Here is a 20,895-nt window from a genome sequence, read left to right on the forward strand (position 1 = left end):
GGCTTGAATTCCATAAAAAGTTTCTTCGGAAGATGCAGATTTTGCTAACACTTTTGTCTAGAATTTTCTTTGGCTCTTCCGGCAATCCTTCTTTGGAAAACTTCTCGGGTTTTTCTTGCCTTTATTCTAGAGACTTTGCTCTTAATTTTTTTTATTTTTTTTTCCGGCATACCCTTTCTTCATAACTTTTGTCCTTTGTTCCTGGTGCCCAGAGAGGAAGTGATAATTCACTAAAAATAGGTCTTTGACCTATCAAAAATAATCAGGGGTTCAGAATCTTTTAACAAATGCTTTTGAAGCGAATTTGATTGATCTATCTCTTTATCAATCTCTCGATCTTTTTGAAAAAGAATGAAGGTGAAAAGGTAATGTATTTTGGGGGTGAATTTGGGGTGAATATTTCTGATTCATCAACTCTTTGTGTGAGTTGGTCGGTTTTAAATGCGTGGAGTGGAAACGGAAATGGATGGCTTTTGTCTTCTATATTCAGAATGATTTCGGAAGGAGTATCGCACCTGCACCACGTATGGCGCTTACTAACTATTGGCCTCGAAACGTATGTTAAAACCAAGATCTAACTCAAACTGTACACCGGCACGCTCATCAATTGAATTGACAAAGTACTGCAGATTTGAAGGGTCATACAGATACTTTTGGTCCAAGAGTCCTCACTTTTTGGGAGTAGGGGTCGTGCTTTGTAATGCGTAGCCTTTTACATATTTTTCCGAAAGAAATCTTCTGACATAAATCATGAGTTTTAGCTTAATCGTTATGTTCTAGTAAATGTTCAAAAAACTGTGAAACAACCCAACCCGTATTCCATACGATAATTTTTTTTTTTTTGTGATGATACACATTTACGCGCTAATAAAATATGTAAACCAATCCACAAGTTCCATTTAAACGTTCAACAATTTAAATGTTTACAAGAGGCACGAAGGCCATTAATTAAGTTCAATACAAGTTTGACCCACTACAACGATAGTTTATAATCCAAACGACCCTTTGAGCATGGTTTGGGACTAAACTACCCAAAACGTTAGGCCAACTTTCAAACTTCAATAAAACATCATCAAAGGCCACCTAGTGCCCGATAACCCTTTTGCCCTTATCCGCACCTGCAACTAAAAAGATAAACAACGAGAGGGGTAAGCTAATGCTTAGTGAATGCAATAATTATACATGTTCATATATAACCTACTTACTTGCAATCACTTACACAATACCGTATACAAGCTAGCAATTCGACAATCATGCAAAACATTATGCATATACCAATAACCGCAATTCACATTGAGCTAGCAATAACAAAAGCATATAGTTCGTATTTAAGTATGCTAATGCACAATTCATACAACCATGGTTAACCACTCGTAAAAGGAATGGTACTCTAATTTCCCATTGGTGTTCATAACAACCGTTAGTGCACAACACATATATCACTAACCCTTGGACAACACATATCCGTTTATAAAATCGTTAGTGTACAACACATATAACACTAAATCGGACAACACATATCCATTCATAAATCATATTGTACAACACATATAACACTAAATTGGACAACATATATCCGTTCTTAAAACCGTTAGTGTACAACACATATATCACTAACTTGGACAACACATATCCATTTCTACAGGTAAACATATCATATACGTACATGTATACTTATTCCACTCACCTTGACACAAGGATGATGATTATGCACGTCCGAACTTCAAGACAATGTACCTAATTCATTAAGTACACAATCAATACACCAACTAGTGGAATTAACCACATTACACTTACTTGAGCATTTAATGACCCAATTCGCATTAAATGTCTCAATCACACCAATACCGCCCTTAAATGGCCACGACCCGACTTTAACCACTAAAGCTAGTGCATTAAAGTCTACTAACTTCAATTAACACAAACTTAGGGTAATTCATACCCATTTCACCCAACTAGGTCAACTAGTACATTTTGACCCATTTTAAATTACTTAGCCTCTCAATCAAGTCAAACTTACACATTAACACTTCTTCCATAAATCCAAAAAGTGTATTAGTGACTAGCAATACCATTTGACACTTACAACCTCAAATCATAAGACCAAAACCCTAGTTTGTGGCCATTAGGGTTTCATTACAACATCATAACCCAAATTCACCCATTTTACCCTCAAATGGGTCATACAAGTTTCTAGTAACCAAAACCCTAGCCATTAATCAATTAAAACTTAAAACATAGAGTTGGAACTTACCGAGACTATCAACGTGTAGCTAGAAACAAGAGGAACAACTTTAATTCTTGCTCCAAAGATCAACCCTCAATCCTTCACTCTCAACTCTCACTTTAAATCTAAATGGGTGTTGAGTTTTGGGAGAGAAAATAGAAAGAAAAGGGAAAATAAATTAAATGAAATGGGTGTGTGGTTGGGATTTAATGCTCCCATCAGATTTATACACCAAATTACCAATTTGCCCCTTAAAGTAATTTAATTTGAGCTAAAACCGGAGTCTGTCCAGTAGTATTGCCGCGGCGCGGTTCAACTCGTCGCGGCGCGACATATCGAAGGAAAAATGACCCTTGTTAACCTGACTTCTGATCTGGAAATGCTTGAAATGCCGCGGCGCGGACCCATTTGTCGTGGCGCGGCCTAAGGCTGGAACTGGACAGTTCGACCATCATAAACAAGTTTCGACTTAATTTAATTCTGTACATTCTAAACCCGCTTCCTATTCTCACCTAACCTTCAATTATAGTCTCGCAAGACTTAACGCTAACAAAACCCACATATAGTCTTGCTTTTGCACACCTTATCAAGTATACAGTTATATATATCTATACACATATTCATACATTTACGCATAAGCTAACGAGTTATAAACGTACAAACGATTAAATATGTACCTTTCGATACGTCCGGGAAAAACGGGATGTTACAACTCTCCCCCACTTGAATCGGAGCGCGTTCTCGCGATCCAAGCCGCATGACAAGCCGGAAGATAGACCAAGACAAACTCTTCGGATTCCCATGTAAACTCGAAACCCTTTCGATGTCGCCATTGCACCTTGAAAGTTCTAATTTCCTTGTTTCGCAACATCTTAACCTTCTCATCAAGGATTGCAACCGGTTCTTCCGCATACTCTAGCTTGTTATTCAACGTAATCTCATCTAAAGGCACCCAAGTCGAGTCATCCGCACGACACTTACGAAGATGGGAAACATGAAACGTGTTATGGATTCTCGCAAGTTCTTCGGGTACTCTAGTCGATAAGCAACCTCACCAACACGTGCCAAAACCTTGAAAGGACCAATAAATCGAGGAGCTAACTTTCCTCGCTTTCGAAACCGAATAACACCCTTCCATGGAGAAACCTTAAGCATCACCATGTCACCTTCTTGAAACTCAATCGTTCTCCTACCTTTATCGGTATAAGACTTTTGTCTATCTTGTGCCGCTTTAAGTCGAGCCCGAATCATTTCAATCTTACTATTCGTCACCAAGACCAAATCGGAACTTTCGATTTCTCGTTGACCCACTTCTCCCCAACAAATGGGAGTTCGACACCTACGCCCATAGAGCGTCTCATAAGGTGGAATCCCAATACCAGTGTGGTAACTATTGTTGTATGAGAATTCCACCAAGGGTAAGTGCTCATCCCAACTTCCACCAAAATCAATAATACACGCCCTTAACATATCCTCTAACGTTTGGTTCGTACGCTCGGTTTGACCATCCGTTTGAGGATGATACGCCATGCTCATTTTCAATTGAGTACCCATATCTTCATGAAACATGTTCCAAAACCGGGACGTAAAACGAGTATCTCGATCCGAAACAATAGATATAGGAACGCCATGTCTCGATATCACCTCCTTGATAAACATCTTGGATAAAGTCTCCGATGATATCATTTCCTGAATGGGAAGAAACAAAGCACTTTTCGTCAATCGATCAACTATAACCCAAATCGAATCATATTGGGTTCTCGCCGTTTTAGGTAACTTTGTGATGAAATCCATGGTAATGTGCTCCCATTTCCATTTCGGGATTTCTAACGGTTGTAACTTACCATACTACTTTTGGTGCTCGGCCTTAACTTGCAAACACGTGACACATTGTTCAACATACTTCACAACATCACGTTTCATGCCCGGCCACCAATAATCTTTCCTTAAATCAAGATACATTTTTGTCGCGCCCAGGAGAATGGAATACTTTGACTTATGTGCTTCATCAAGTAGCACTTGTCGATAATCACCCATCTTAGGCACCCACACTCTTCCTTGAAAAGACAACAAAGCACGCGAGCCCATAGTAATGAACTCTGATTGTCCCACAATTCGCTCCGCATGCTTGTTGTGAACATAAGCCTCTATTTGAATCACACCGAGTTTTTCAAGAAAATCGTTAGTAATAATCATACGTAACAATCCCAATCGTAACGCCGGGTGATGAATCTTTCGACTTAACGCATCCGCGACCACATTCGCCTTGCCCAGATGATAAAGTATTTCACAATTATAATCTTTCACCACATCCATCCACCTACGTTGACGATAATTCAAATCTCGTTGATTAAAAAGGTGTTTCAAACTCTTATGATCCGAATAAATCGTACACTTGACACCATACAAGTAATGGCGCCAAATTTTCAACGCATGCACAACCGCCGCCAACTCAAGATCATGAGTCAGATATCTCGTCTCGTGTTCCTTTAATTGTCGAGAGGCATAAGCGATGACTTTACCTCTTTGCATTAGAACACACCCGAGTCCATTTAACGAGGCATCACAATAAACCGTCATTTCTTCCACCCCTTCCGACAAAACTAACACCGGAGCTTGACATAACTTCTCCTTTAACAATTGAAAGGCAATTTCTTGCTCGTTCTCCTTAACAAACCTCACGTTCTTCCTCGTCAATTTCGTCAATGAAGAAGCGATCTTAGAAAAGTCTTGGATAAACCGACGATAATAACCGGCAAATTCGAGAAAACTTCGGACCTCCGTAGGCGTAGTCGGTTGTCTCCAACTCTCCACCGTCTCTATCTTCCTCGGATCTACTTGAATGCCGTCTTTGTTCACAATGTAACCAAGGAATTGAACCTCCCTTAGCCAAAATTCACATTTGGAGAACTTAGCATACAACTTCTCTTTTTGTAACGTCTTCAATACTTCACGTAAATGACGTTCATGCTCATTCATACTTTTCGAGTAGACTAGTATGTCGTCAATGAACACAATCACCGACTTGTCCAACATAGGTTGGCACACTCGGTTCATAAGATCCATGAATGCCGCCGGTGCATTCGTAAGACCAAAAGGCATAACTACGAACTCAAAATGCCCATAACGCGTTCGAAAAGCCATTTTCTCAATATCTTCCTCACGGACCCGCATTTGGTGATAGCCGGACCGTAGGTCGATCTTAGAGAAATACGTCGCACCTTGGAGTTGATCGAACAAATCGTCGATCCTAGGCAGTGGATAACGATTTTTGATTGTCACTTTATTCAACTCCCTGTAGTCGATGCACATCCGCATACTACCATCCTTCTTTTTCACGAATAAAACCGGAGCACCCCATGGCGAGGAGCTCGGTCGAATGAAACCCTTTTCAAGCAACTCTTGGGTTTGATTTAACAACTCTTGCATTTCCGTCGGTGCTAAACGATAAGGTGTTTTAGCAATTGGGGTAGCCCCCGGGACCAACTCAATGCGAAATTCTACTTGGCTTTCCCCCGGAACTCCCGGTAACTCGTTCGGAAAAACGTCTTCGAATTCACTAACCATCGGAATTTCATGAATGGGTGGTGGCTCATCACGAGTATCCACAACATGGGCAAGATAAGCCATGCCACCACTAACAATAAAACAATGTGCCCGTGCAAAAGAACATATCGGCACAAGTCTTCTTTGTTTATCGCCGTGAATAATTAACTCTCCCCCACTTGGGGCCTTTACACGAATAAATTTTTCGTGACATGCAATATCGGCTCTATTATGATCGAGACAATCCATACCCACAACGATATCAAAATCGCCCAAAGTCATAGGAATGAGATCAATTTTAAAGTTTTCGGCACCAAACACAACATCACAATTTTTACATACGTCAACCACTAGCACCGTCTTGCCGTCCGCTATTTCGACTTCTACCGGACAACTTAACTTAGCCAATATCTTATTAAGTTTAGGTACAAATCGAGGTGACACAAAAGACAAATTTGCACCACTATCAAATAGAATCCTTGCCAGATTAGAGTTAACCATGAAAGTACCTGAGACAACTTCGTTCGATTGTTTGGCTTCATCATTGGTCATCAAATAATTTTGACCTCTAGCCGTACCCGCCGCCTTTTCTAACCGCTTAACATTATCATTGCGCAACTCGGGACACTCGGGCCTCCTGTGCCCTTCTTTTCCACAATTGAAACAAGTAAATTTGGGTGTGGAAAGTGAGTTGGGGCAATCACGAGAGATGTGACCTTTTTGCTCACAAGTATAGCAAGTGGGTACATGACCACCGGAGCCACCTTTCTTCACACTGTTAACATTTTTGGAGCCCTTCTTGTTCCTTTTGTTAGAAAAGCTCGATTGACTCGAATTCTCGAACTTCCTCTTTCCAAAAGTAAAACTATTCTTTCTCAACACAAGCGCTTCAAAACCCTTTGCCATATTGAAAAATTCATCAAAGCTCTTCACCACGTTCACACTAATTTTCTCATGATAATTATCATTCAAGATCCTATAAAAATCTTCCTTCAACATCTTATCGTTCCCGACATACTCCGGGCAAAATTGGGTCTTGGACAAAAACACGGATTTGAGAGTGTTCAAATCCATCGACCCTTGCCTCAAGGAACGTAACTCGTCCTTAAGCCTAGTTAGATCGGCCGAAGTTCGGTACTCGTTGAAAAACTCTACCTTGAATTCATCCCAAGTAAAATCCATGCATTATTCTTCACCATAAACTTGGATTTTCGCATCCCACCATAGCTTAGCATCACCCCTTAACATGCTACAACCATACCTTGTCTTCTTATCAAGAGGACATTCACAAGTACGGAAAGCCCCCTCCATATCGGAGATCCATCGGGCACTCTTGAGAGGGTCTCGTTCACCTTCAAAGGTGGGAGGTTGAGAATCCTTAAAATTCTTATAAAAGAAGTCCCGTCTCCCCACATTATCCTCTTGATGAACGGCCTTCACTTGCTCCTTGACTACATTGACTAATTGCTCGTCAATCGTATCTAGAAACATTTTCTTAACATCCTCGAGGAACTTCCCCTTTTGACGTTTAAAGATGGCCTCAACTTTGGCCGTGAACTCAACGTCCTCACTCGTACCCCCATTTTCGGTGTCGTGTCCGTTTCTCATCTTCATTCTATAAAACAGAAAAGATTAAACAAAGAACGAACAAAAGGACACAACACGTATGCATATACGTATACCCCACACTACTCCATCTTACTCAACAATCATCGTACATTACTTGTTTGACACGATTTGCACCCGTAACAATGGTAGCTAATCATTGTTACGCGAACACGTCGCATTAACTTGCTAGTACAACGTCCATCTCGTTTGATGATTGCTAAACACAACACATATCAATTAGCACGAGGTTAATTCACATAAACCAAAGTACTAGTCATTCCCGATTAGACCCAAAGTCCTACAAGCCCCGCATAAAAGCGCATGCACAATAAAGTCTAAGTCTAGGCACCTATCTCAAGTCGCTTAAATTCCTTAGACCATGCTCTGATACCACTTGAAACAACCCAACCCGTATTCCATACGATAATTTTTTTTTTGTGATGATACACATTTACGCGCCAATAAAATATGAAAACCAATCCACAAGTTCCATTTAAACGTTCAACAATTTAAATGTTTACAAGAGGCACGAAGGCCATTAATTAAGTTCAATACAAGTTTGACCCACTACAACTATAGTTTATAATCCAAACGACCCTTTGAGCATGGTTTGGGACTAAACTACCCAAAACGTTAGGCCAACTTTCAAACTTCAACAAAACATCATCAAAGGCCACCTAGTGCCCGATAACCCCTTTGCCCTTATCCGCACCTGCAACTAAAAAGATAAACAACGAGAGGGGTAAGCTAATGCTTAGTGAATGCAATAATTATACATGTTCATATATAACCTACTTACTTGCAATCACTTACACAATACCGTATACAAGCTAGCAATTCGACAATCATGCAAAACATTATGCATATACCAATAACCGCAATTCACATTGAGCTAGCAATAACAAAAGCATATAGTTCGTATTTAAGTATGCTAATGTACAATTCATACAACCATGGTTAACCACTCGTAAAAGGAATGGTACTCTAATTTCCCATTGGAGTTCATAACAACCGTTAGTGCACAACACATATATCACTAACCCTTGGACAACACATATCCGTTTATAAAATCATTAGTGTACAACACATATAACACTAAATCGAACAACACATATCCATTCATAAATCATTAGTGTACAACACATATAACACTAAATAGGACAACATATATCCGTTCTTAAAACCGTTAGCGTACAACGCATATATCACTAACTTGGACAACACATATCCATTTCTACAGGTAAACACATCATATACGTACATGTATACTTATTCCACTCACCTTGACACAAGGATGATGATTATGCACGTCCGAACTTCAAGACAATGTACCTAATTCATTAAGTACACAATCAATACACCAACTAGTGGAATTAACCACATTACACTTACTTGAGCATTTAATGACCCAATTCGCATTAAATGTCTCAATCACACCAATACCGCCCTTAAATGGCCAAGAATCGACTTTAACCACTAAAGCTAGTGCATTAAAGTCTACTAACTTCAATTAACACAAACTTAGGGTAATTCATACCCATTTCACCCAACTAGGTCAACTAGTACATTTTGACCCATTTTAAATTACTTAGCCTCTCAATCAAGTCAAACTTACCCATTAACACTTCTTCCATAAATCCAAAAGTGTATTAGTGACTAGCAATACCATTTGACACTTACAACCTCAAATCATAAGACCAAAACCCTAGTTTGTGGCCATTAGGGTTTCATTACAACATCATAACCCAAATTCACCCATTTTACCCTCAAATGGGTCATACAAGTCTCTAGTAACCAAAACCCTAGCCATTAATCAATTAAAACTTAAAACATAGAGTTGGAACTTACCGAGACTATCAACGTGTAGCTAGAAACAAGAGGAACAACTTTAATTCTTGCTCCAAAGATCAACCCTCAATCCTTCACTCTCAACTCTCACTTTAAATCTAAATGGGTGTTGAGTTTTGGGAGAGAAAATAGAAAGAAAAGGGAAAAGAAATTAAATGAAATGGGTGTGTGGTTGGGATTCAATGCTCCCATCAGATTTATACACCAAATTACCAATTTGCCCCTTAAAGTCATTTAATTTGAGCTAAAACCGGAGTCTGTCCAGCAGTATTTCCGCGGCGCGGCTCAACTCGTCGCGGCGCGACATATCGAAGGAAAAATGACCCTTGTTAACCTGACTTCTGATCTGGAAATGCTTGAAATGCCGCGGCGCAGACCCATTTGTCGTGGCGCGGCCTAAGGCTGGAACTGGACAGTTCGACCATCATAAATAAGTTTCGACTTAATTTAATTCTGTACATTCCAAACCCGCTTCCTATTCTCACATAACCTTCAACTATAGTCTCGCAAGACTTAACGCTATCAAAACCCACATATAGTCTTGCTTATGCACACCTTATCAAGTATACAGGTATATATATCTATACACATATTCATACATTTACGCATAAGCTAACGAGTTATAAACGTACAAACGATTAAGTATGTACCTTTCGATACGTCCGGGAAAAACGGGATGTTACAACTCTCCCCCACTTGAATCGGAGAGCGTCCTCGCGATCCAAGCCGCATGACAAGCCGGAAGATAGACCAAGACAAACTCTTCAGATTCCCATGTAAATTCGGAACCCTTTTGATGTCGCCATTGCACCTTCAAAGTTCTAATTTCCTTGTTTCGCAACATCTTAACCTTCTCATCAAGGATTGCAACCGGTTCTTCCGCATACTCTAGCTTGTTATTCAACGTAATCTCATCTAAAGGCACCCAAGTCGAGTCATCCGCAAGACACTTACGAAGATGGGAAACATGAAACATGTTATGGATTCTCGCAAGTTCTTCGGGTACTCTAGTCGATAAGCAACCTCACCAACACGTGCCAAAACCTTGAAAGGACCAATAAACCGAGGAGCTAACTTTCCTCGTTTTCGAAACCGAATAACACCCTTCCATGGAGAAACCTTAAGCATCACCATGTCACCTTCTTGAAACTCAATCATTCTCATACCTTTATTGGCATAAGACTTTTGTCTATCTTGTGCCGCTTTAAGTCGAGCCCGAATCATTTCAATCTTACTATTGGTCTCCAAGACCAAATCAGAACTTCCAATTTCTCATTGACCCACTTCTCCCCAACAAATGGGAGTTCGACACCTACGCCCATAGAGCGTCTCATAAGGTGGCATCCCAATACCAGTGTGGTAACTATTGTTGTATGAGAATTCCACCAAGGGTAAGTGCTCATCCCAACTTCCACCAAAATCAATAATACACGCCCTTAACATATCCTCTAACGTTTGGTTCGTACGCTCGGTTTGACCGTCCGTTTGAGGATGATACGCCGTGCTCATTTTCAATTGAGTACCCATATCTTCATGAAACATGTTCCAAAACCGGGACGTAAAACGAGTATCTCGATCCGAAACAATAGATATAGGAACCCCATGTCTCGATATCACCTCCTTGATAAACATCTTGGATAAAGTCTCCGATGATATCATTTCCCGAATGGGAAGAAACAAAGCACTTTTCATCAATCGATCAACTATAACCCAAATTGAATCATATTGGGTTCTCGCCGTTTTAGGTAACTTTGTGATGAAATCCATGGTAATGTGCTCCCATTTCCATTTCGGGATTTCTAACGGTTGTAACTTACCATACTGCTTTTGGTGCTCGTCCTTAACTTGCAAACACGTGACACATTGTTCAACATACTTCACAACATCACATTTCATGCCCGTCCACCAATAATCTTTCCTTAAATCAAGATACATTTTCGTCGCGCCAGGGTGAATGGAATACTTTGACTTATGTGCTTCATCAAGTAGCACTTGTCGATAATCACCCATCTTAGGAACCCACACTCTTCCTTGAAAAGACAACAAACCACGCGAGCCCATAGTAATGAACTCCGATTGTCCCACAATTCGCTCCGCATGCTTGTTTGTGAACGTAAGCCTCTATTTGAATCACACCGAGTTTCTCAAGAAAATCGTTAGTAATAATCATACGTAACAATCCCAATCGTATCGCCGGGTGATGACTCTTTCGAATTAACGCATCCGCGACCACATTCGCCTTGCCCGGATGATAAAGTATTTCACAATCATAATCTTTCACCACATCCATCCACCTACGTTGACGATAATTCAAATCTCGTTGATTAAAAAGGTGTTTCAAACTCTTATGATCCGAATAAATCGTACACTTGACACCATACAAGTAATGGCGCCAAATTTTCAACGCATGCACAACCGCCGCCAACTCAAGATCATGAGTCGGATATCTCGTCTCGTGTTCCTTTAATTGTCGAGAGGCATAAGCGATGACTTTACCTCTTTGCATTAGAACACACCCGAGTCCATTTAACGAGGCATCACAATAAACCGTCATGTCTTCCACCCCTTCCGGCAAAACTAACACCGGAGCTTGACATAACTTCTCCTTTAACAATTGAAAGGCAATTTCTTACTCGTTCTCCCAAACAAACCTCACGTTCTTCCTCGTTAATTTCGTCAATGAAGAAGAGATCTTAGAAAAGTCTTGGATAAACAGACGATAATAACCGGCCAATCTGAGAAAACTTCGGACCTCCGTAGGCGTAGTCGGTTGTCTCCAACTCTTAACCGTCTCTATCTTCCTCGGATCTACTTGAATGCCGTCTTTGTTCGCAATGTGACCAAGGACTTGGAGGCACTACTTATATGGGGTCAAAAGTATTATATATACCGACCACAAAAGTCTTCAACACATATTTAATCAGAAACAACTGAATATGAGGCAGCGTAGGTGGATTGAATTGTTGAATGATTACGACTTTGAGATTCGTTACCACCCGGGGAAGCCAAATGTGGTAGCCGACGCCTTGAGCAGAAAGGACAGAGAACTCATTCGAGTAAAATCTATGAATATAATGATTCACACTAACCTTACTACTCAAATAAAGGAGGCGCAACAAGGAGTTTTAAAAGAGAGAAATTTAAAGGATGAAATACCCAAAGGATCGGAGAAGCATCTTAATATTCGGGAAGACGGAACCCGGTATAGGGCTGAAAGAATTTGGGTACCAAAATTTGGAGATATGAGAGAAATGGTACTTAGAGAAGCTCATAAAACCAGATACTCAATACATCCTGGAACGGGGAAGATGTACAAGGATCTCAAGAAACATTTTTGGTGGCCGGGTATGAAAGCCGATGTTGCTAAATACGTAGGAGAATGTTTGACGTGTTCTAAGGTCAAAGCTGAGCATCAGAAACCATCAGGTCTACTTCAACAACCCGAAATCCCGGAATAGAAATGGGAAAATATTACCATGGATTTCATCACTAAATTGCCAAGGACTGCAAGTGGTTTTGATACTATTTGGGTAATAGTTGATCGTCTCACCAAATCAGCACACTTCCTGCCAATAAGAGAAGATGACAAGATGGAGAAGTTAGCACGACTGTATTTGAAGGAAGTCGTCTCCAGACATGGAATACCAATCTCTATTATCTCTGATAGGGATGGCATATTTATTTCAAGATTCTGGCAGACATTACAGCAAGCATTAGGAACTCGTCTAGACATGAGTACTGCCTATCATCCACAAACTGATGGACAGAGCGAAAGGACGATACAAACGCTTGAAGACATGCTACGAGCATGTGTTATTGATTTCGGAAACAGATGGGATCGACATCTACCGTTAGCAGAATTTTCCTACAACAACAGCTACCATTCAAGCATTGAGATGGCGCCGTTTGAAGCACTTTATGGTAGAAAGTGCAGGTCTCCAATTCTTTAGAGTGAAGTGGGGGATAGACAGATTACGGGTCCGGAGATAATACAAGAAACTACCGAGAAAATCATCCAAATTCAACAAAGATTGAAAACCGCCCAGAGTCGACAAAAGAGCTACGCAGACAGTAAAAGAAAAGATATAGAGTTTGAAATTGGAGAAATGGTCATGCTTAAGGTTTCACCTTGGAAAGGCGTTGTTCGATTTGGTAAACGGGGGAAACTAAATCCAAGGTACATTGGACCATTCAAGATTATAGATCGTGTCGGACCAGTAGCTTACCAACTGGAGCTACCTCAACAACTCGCGACTGTACATAACACTTTCCACGTCTCAAATTTGAAGAAATGTTTTGCTAAAGAAGATCTCACTATTCCTTTGGATAAAATCCAAATCAATGAAAAACTTCAATTCATTGAAGAACCCGTCGAAATAATGGATCGTGAGGTTAAGAGACTTAAACAAAACAAGATACCGATTGTTAAGGTTCAATGGAATGCTCATAGAGGACCCGAGTTTACCTGGGAGCATGAAGATCAGATGAAGAAGAAATACCCGCATTTATTTCCAGAAGATACGTCAACACCTCCAATTGCTTAAAATTTCGGGACGAAATTTATTTAACGGGTATGTACTGTAGTGACCCGAACTTTTCCATGTTTATATATATATTAAATGAAATTGTTATTTACATGATTAAGTGTTTCCAACATGTTAAGCAATCAAACTTGTTAAGACTTGATTAATTGAAATAGGTTTCATATAGACAATTGACCACCCAAGTTGACCGGTGATTCACGAACGTTAAAACTTGTAAAAACTATACGATGACATATATATGGTTATATATATAGTTAACATGATTTTATTATAAGTATGTATCTCATTAGGTATTTTAACAATGAGTTATATACATAAAAATGAGACTATTAATTTAAGAAACTCAAAAACGATATATATAACGATTATCGTTATAACAACGTCTTACTAGGTACATATGAATCATATTAAGATATTAATACACTTGGTTAATTATGTTAAATGATAAGTAAATATATTATTAAGTGTATTAACAATGAAATACATATGTAAAAATAAGACTACTAACTTAATGATTTCGAAACGAGACATATATGTAACGATTATCGTTGTAACGGCATTTAACTGTATATATATCATACTAAGATATATTATATATCATAATATCATGATAATATAACAATTTAACATCTCATTTGTTATAATAAACAATGGGTTAACAACATTCAACAAGATCGTTAACCTAAAGGTTTCAAAACAACATTTACATGTAACGACTAACGATGACTTAACGACTCAGTTAAAATGTATATACATGTAGTGTTTTAATATGTATTCATACACTTTTTAAAGACTTCAAGACACTTATCAAAATACTTCTACTTAACAAAAATGCTTACAATTACATCCTCGTTCAGTTTCATCAACAATTCTACTCGTATGCACCCGTATTCGTACTCGTACAATACACAGCTTTTAGATGTATGTACTATTGGTATATACACTCCAATGATCAGCTCTTAGCAGCCCATTTGAGTCACTTAACACATGTGGGAACCATTATTTGGCAACTAGCATGAAATATCTCATAAAATTACAAAAATATGAGTAATCATTCATGACTTATTTACATGAAAACAAAATTACATATCCTTTATATCTAATCCATACACCAACGACCAAAAACACCTACAAACACTTTCATTCTTCAATTTTCTTCATCTAATTGATCTCTCTCAAGTTCTATCTTCAAGTTCTAAGTGTTCTTCATAAATTCCAAAATTTCTAGTTTCATAAAATCAAGAATACTTCCAAGATTGCAAGTTTACTTCCAAGTTTTCTAAATCCATTCCAAGTAATCATCCAAGATCAAGAAACCTTTGTTACTTACAGTAGGTTATCTTTCTAATACAAGGTAATAATCATATTTAAAATTTAATTCAATTTCTATAACTATAACAATCTTATTTCGAGTGGAAATCTTACTTGAAATTGTTTTCGTGTCATGATTCTGCTTCAAGAACTTTCAAGCCATCCAAGGATCCTTTGAAGCTAGATCTATTTTTCTCATTTCCAGTAGGTTTATCCAAAGAACTTGAGGTAGTAATGATGTTCATAACATCATTCGATTCGTACATATAAAGCTATCTTATTCGAAGGTTTAAACTTGTAATCACTAGAACATAGTTTAGTTAATTCTAAACTTGTTCGCAAATAAAAGTTAATCCTTCTAACTTGACTTTTAAAATCAACTAAACACATGTTCTATATCTATATGATATGCTAACTTAATGATTTAAAACCTGGAAACACGAAAAACACCGTAAAACCGGATTTACGCCGTCGTAGTAACACCGCGGGCTGTTTTGGTTTAGTTAATTAAAAACTATGATAAACTTTGATTTAAAATTTGTTATTCTGGGAAAATGATTTTTATTATGAACATGAAACTATATCCAAAAATTATGGTTAAACTCAAAGTGGAAGTATGTTTTCTAAAATGGTCATCTAGACGTCGTTCTTTCGACTGAAATGACTACCTTTACAAAAACGACTTGTAACTTATTTTTCTGACTATAAACCTATACTTTTCCTGTTTTAATTCATAAAATAGAGTTCAATATGAAACCATAGCAATTTGAATCACTCAAAACGAATTTAAAATGAAGAAGTTATGGGTAAAACAAGATTGGATAATTTTTCTCATTTTAGCTACGTGAAAATTGGTAACAAATCTATTCCAACCATAACTTAATCAACTTGTATTGTATATTATGTAATCTTGAGATACCATAGACACGTATATAATGTTTCGACCTATCATGTCGACACATCTATATATATTTCGGAACAACCATAGACACTCTATATGTGAATGTTGGAGTTAGCTATACAGGGTTGAGGTTGATTCCAAAATATATATAGTTTGAGTTGTGATCAATACTAAGATACGTATACACTGGGTCGTGGATTGATTCAAGATAATATTTATCGATTTATTTCTGTACATCTAACTGTGGAAAACTAGTTGTAGGTTACTAACGAGGACAGCTAACTTAATAAACTTAAAACATCAAAATATATTAAAAGTGTTGTAAATATATATTGAACATACTTTGATATATATGTATATATTGTTATAGGTTCGTGAATCAACCAGTGGCCAAGTCTTACTTCCCGACGAAGTAAAAATCTGTGAAAGTGAGTTATAGTCCCACTTTTAAAATCTAATATTTTTGGGATGAGAATACATGCAGGTTTTATAAATGATTTACAAAATAGACACAAGTATGTGAAACTAGATTCTATGGTTGAATTATCGAAATCGAATATGCCCCTTTTTATTAAGTCTGGTAATCTAAGAATTAGGGAACAGACACCCTAATTGACGCGAATCCTAAAGATAGATCTATTGGGCCTAACAAACCCCATCCAAAGTACCGAATGCTTTAGTACTTCGAAATTTATATCATATCCGAAGGGTGTCCCGGAATGATGGGGATATTCTTATATATGCATCTTGTTAATGTCGGTTACCAGGTGTTCACCATATGAATGATTTTTATCTCTATGTATGGGATGTGTATTGAAATATGAAATCTTGTGGTCTATTGTTACGATTTGATATATATAGGTTAAACCTATAACTCACCAACATTTTTGTTGACGTTTAAAGCATGTTTATTCTCAGGTGAATACTAAGAGCTTCCGCTGTTGCATACTAAAATAAGGACAAGATTTGGAGTCCATGTTTGTATGATATTGTGTAAAAACTGCATTCAAGAAACTGATTTCGATGTAACATATTTGTATTGTAAACCATTATGTAATGGTCGTGTGTAAACAGGATATTTTAGAATATCATTATTTGATAATCTACGTAAAGCTTTTTAAACCTTTATTTATGAAATAAAGGTTATGGTCTGTTTTAAAAATGAATGCAGTCTTTGAAAAACGTCTCATATAGAGGTCAAAACCTCGCAACGAAATCAATTAATATGGAACGTTTTTAATCAATAAGAACGGGACATTTCAGTTGGTATCCGAGCGTTGGTCTTAGAGAACCAGAATTTTGCATTAGTGTGTCTTATCGAGTTTGTTAGGATGCATTAGTGAGTCTGGACTTCGACCGTGTTTACTTGAAAAATGATTGCTTAACAAATTTTGTTGGAAACTATATATTTTTAACATGTGAATATTATGTGATATATTAATCTCTTAACGCGTTTGATATTATGTGATAGATGTCTACCTCTAAAACAAGTCCCATTGACTCACCTAATAATAATGAAGAGTCAAATGTAAATTGGAATGATTCGTGGACTGATTCACAAGTTCCTGAAGAGGAACCGGAAGAAGAGTCGGAACCGGAAGAAGAATCAGAACCGGAAGAGGAGGAACCGGAGGAGGAAATAGAACCGGTGGTGGAAATAATAAAACAGTTAAGTAAAAGAAAATCCTCAACCAACCGACCAAGGTTAATTATGGTCAATGGTGTTTCCGCCAAGGAAGCAAAATATTGGGAGGATTACCAATTCTCCGATGAATCGGATTCCGACGAGAATTCCGATGATGTTATAGAAATTACCCCAACTGAATTTAAAAAGGCAAAAGAAAATAATAAGGAAAAGGGCATAAAAAATAGAGAAATCTAATTCCAACCCCGATGAACTTTATATGTATCGTCAACCCCCGAAGCCCTTAAGTTGTAATAATGACCCGGGAACCTCTAAACCACCAGGTTTTTCTAAACCAATGTGGAAAACGACAGCTCGTATTAGGGGAACATCATATATCCCTAGAAACTTGGCAAAACGAACCAAAATCGAAGAAGAAGAAACGAGCGAGTCGGAATAAGATAGTTGTATTCGTGTGGTGTAATATATGTAATATAGTGTGCGTATGCTTTATGATATATGTAAAAATTGCTTGTATTAATAAGTAATTTTTTTTATGAATCTAACTCTTGTCTATTTTACAGTTTAAAAACACAAAATGGATAGACAACCCAATATTTTAAGAGACCTACCCGGAGACATGATTGATGAAATCTTGTCTAGAGTCGGTCAGAATTCCTCGGCACAACTATTTAAGGCGAAATCAGTTTGTAAGACATTCGAAGAACGTTCCAAGAATGTCTTGGTTTATAAGAGACTTTCGTTTGAAAGATGGGGGATATCACATTGGGAAACCCATAAGTTACGATGTGTTTACTTTGACGCATATATTGCGGGGAACCCAAATGCTATTTTACGCAACGGGTTAAGAAATTATTTTGACTCAATGTATCCGAATATAGGACTTCATGATTTAGAAAAAGTGGCTAACATGTAACATAAAGAAGCATGCTATGCTTACGGGTTAGTAATGTTCGCTTCTCACCAAAGTGAGAACAAGAACATCGGGCTACAACTATTAAACAAAACATTCCCACAAGTAACGGAGTCGGTAATTGGGGTAAGAAATGAGGTTTTTAGATTGTTACGGGACTACTGGACATTACGTAACCCTCGTCCCTTTGACGACGTTACAACACGCTGTCTTATCAACGGCCATAACGGTTATGTTCCACAAGACCAAGGATGGGAAGTAGTCCTAGTAAAACCAGAATGCATGACTTGTTTCTGGACGTATGAATTACGTGTCTTTATTGCCTTTGCTGAATGACTTGTGTACTAGCTAGAATTATCTTCACAACTATCTTGTATCAAAGTTATTGTGTGCTATATTTCATGCTTTATGTAAAATAAGCGGTATTGTAAGTTTGTAAAATATTGTATAAAAGTTTGAATGCGAAATATTATTATAATTAGTTTTTCATATAGAATTGTAGTAGTTGAATTGTATATTAGCTAATAAGTATGAACTTAACGGGTAGGTACTACCTGAATTTAAACTTATAAAATGCTAATATGAAGAAAAAGCTTTTATAAATGAGTTCATATTATGCTACGAAATACTATTAACTACTCTTAATATTCTGTATGATTAACTTGTTCCATTTGACTATTTTGAAGGAAATGGCACCGACTACTCAACACACCGTGAATATGAATGAAGAGGAATTCGTACTTTTCTAGCTTCAAACATAGCTGCAGTACAAGCTGCGCTACATACCAACAATAACCTTGGATCTAGCAGTACAGGAAATCGTGTAGGATGCACCTACAAAGAATTCACTGCCTGCAAACCTTTGGAATTTGATGGAACCGAAGGACCGATCAGATTGAAACGGTGGACCGAGAAGGTCGAATCGGTGTTTGCCATAAGTAAGTGTACTGAAGAGGACAAAGTGAAGTACGCTACGCATACCTTCACAGGTTCTGCGTTAACATGGTGGAATACCTATCTAGAGCAAGTGGGACAAGATGATGCGTACGCACTACCGTGGTCAGTATTCAAGCACTTGATGAACGAGAAGTACCGTCCCAGAACCGAGGTCAATAAGCTCAAGACAGAACTTAGAGGGTTACGAACCCAAGGATTTGATATTACCATGTACGAAAGACGATTCACAGAATTGTGCCTATTGTGTCCGGGAGCGTTCGAAGATGAGGAAGAGAAGATCGACGCGTTTGTGAAAGGATTACCGGAAAGAATCCAAGAAGATATAAGTTCATACGAGCCCGCCTCCATACAACAGGCATGTAGAATGGCTCACAAACTAGTGAACCAGATTAAGGAAAGAATTAAAGAACAGACGGCTGAAGAGGCCAATGTGAAGCAAGTCAAAAGAAAGTGGGAGGAAAACGGTGATAAGAATCACCAATACAACAACAACAGCAATTACAATAATAATCGCAACAATTATCCCAACAATCGCAACATCAATCGCAACTACAACAAACGGCCCAACAACAACAACAACAACAACAACAACAACAACAACAACAACAACAACAACAGCAACTACAACAATCATCCCAACAACAATAACAACCGCAACAACAACAACAATCAGAAGCAGCTATGCCAAAGGTGTGAAAAGTATCACTCGGGGTTCTGCACCAAATTTTGCAACAAGTGTAAAAGAAATGGTCATAGCGCGGCGAAGTGTGAGGTCTACGGACCAGGGGTTAACAGAACGAAAGGAACAAATGGTGTCGGAACGAGTAATGGCGGAGCAAGTAGTGTCGGAGCAAGTTATGCCAATGTAGTTTGTTATAAATGTGGAAAATTGGGCCACATTATTAGAAATTTCCTGAACCAGGAGAACACGAATGGACAAGGCCGCAGAAGAGTTTTCAATATTAATGCGGCCGAGGCACAGGAAGACCCGGAGCTTGTTACTGGTACATTTCTTATTGACAATAAATCTGCTTACGTTTTATTTGATTCGGGTGCGGATAGAAGCTATATGAGTAGAGATTTTTGTGCTAAATTAAGTTGTCCATTGACGCCGTTGGATAGTAAATTTTACTCGAATTAGCAAACGGTAAATTAATTTCAGCAGATAATATATGTCGGAATCGAGAAATTAAACTGGTTAGCGAAACATTTAAGATTGACTTGATACCAGTAGAGTTAGGGAGTTTTGATGTGATAATCGGTATGGACTGGTTGAAAGAAGTGAAAGCAGAGATCGTTTGTTACAAAAATGCAATTCGCATTATACGAGAAAAAGGAAAACCCTTAATGGTGTACGGAGAAAAGGGAAACATGAATCTACATCTTATTAGTAAT

Source organism: Rutidosis leptorrhynchoides, chromosome 8, assembly GCF_046630445.1.
Source record: "Rutidosis leptorrhynchoides isolate AG116_Rl617_1_P2 chromosome 8, CSIRO_AGI_Rlap_v1, whole genome shotgun sequence".
Lineage (NCBI taxonomy): Eukaryota > Viridiplantae > Streptophyta > Magnoliopsida > Asterales > Asteraceae > Rutidosis > Rutidosis leptorrhynchoides.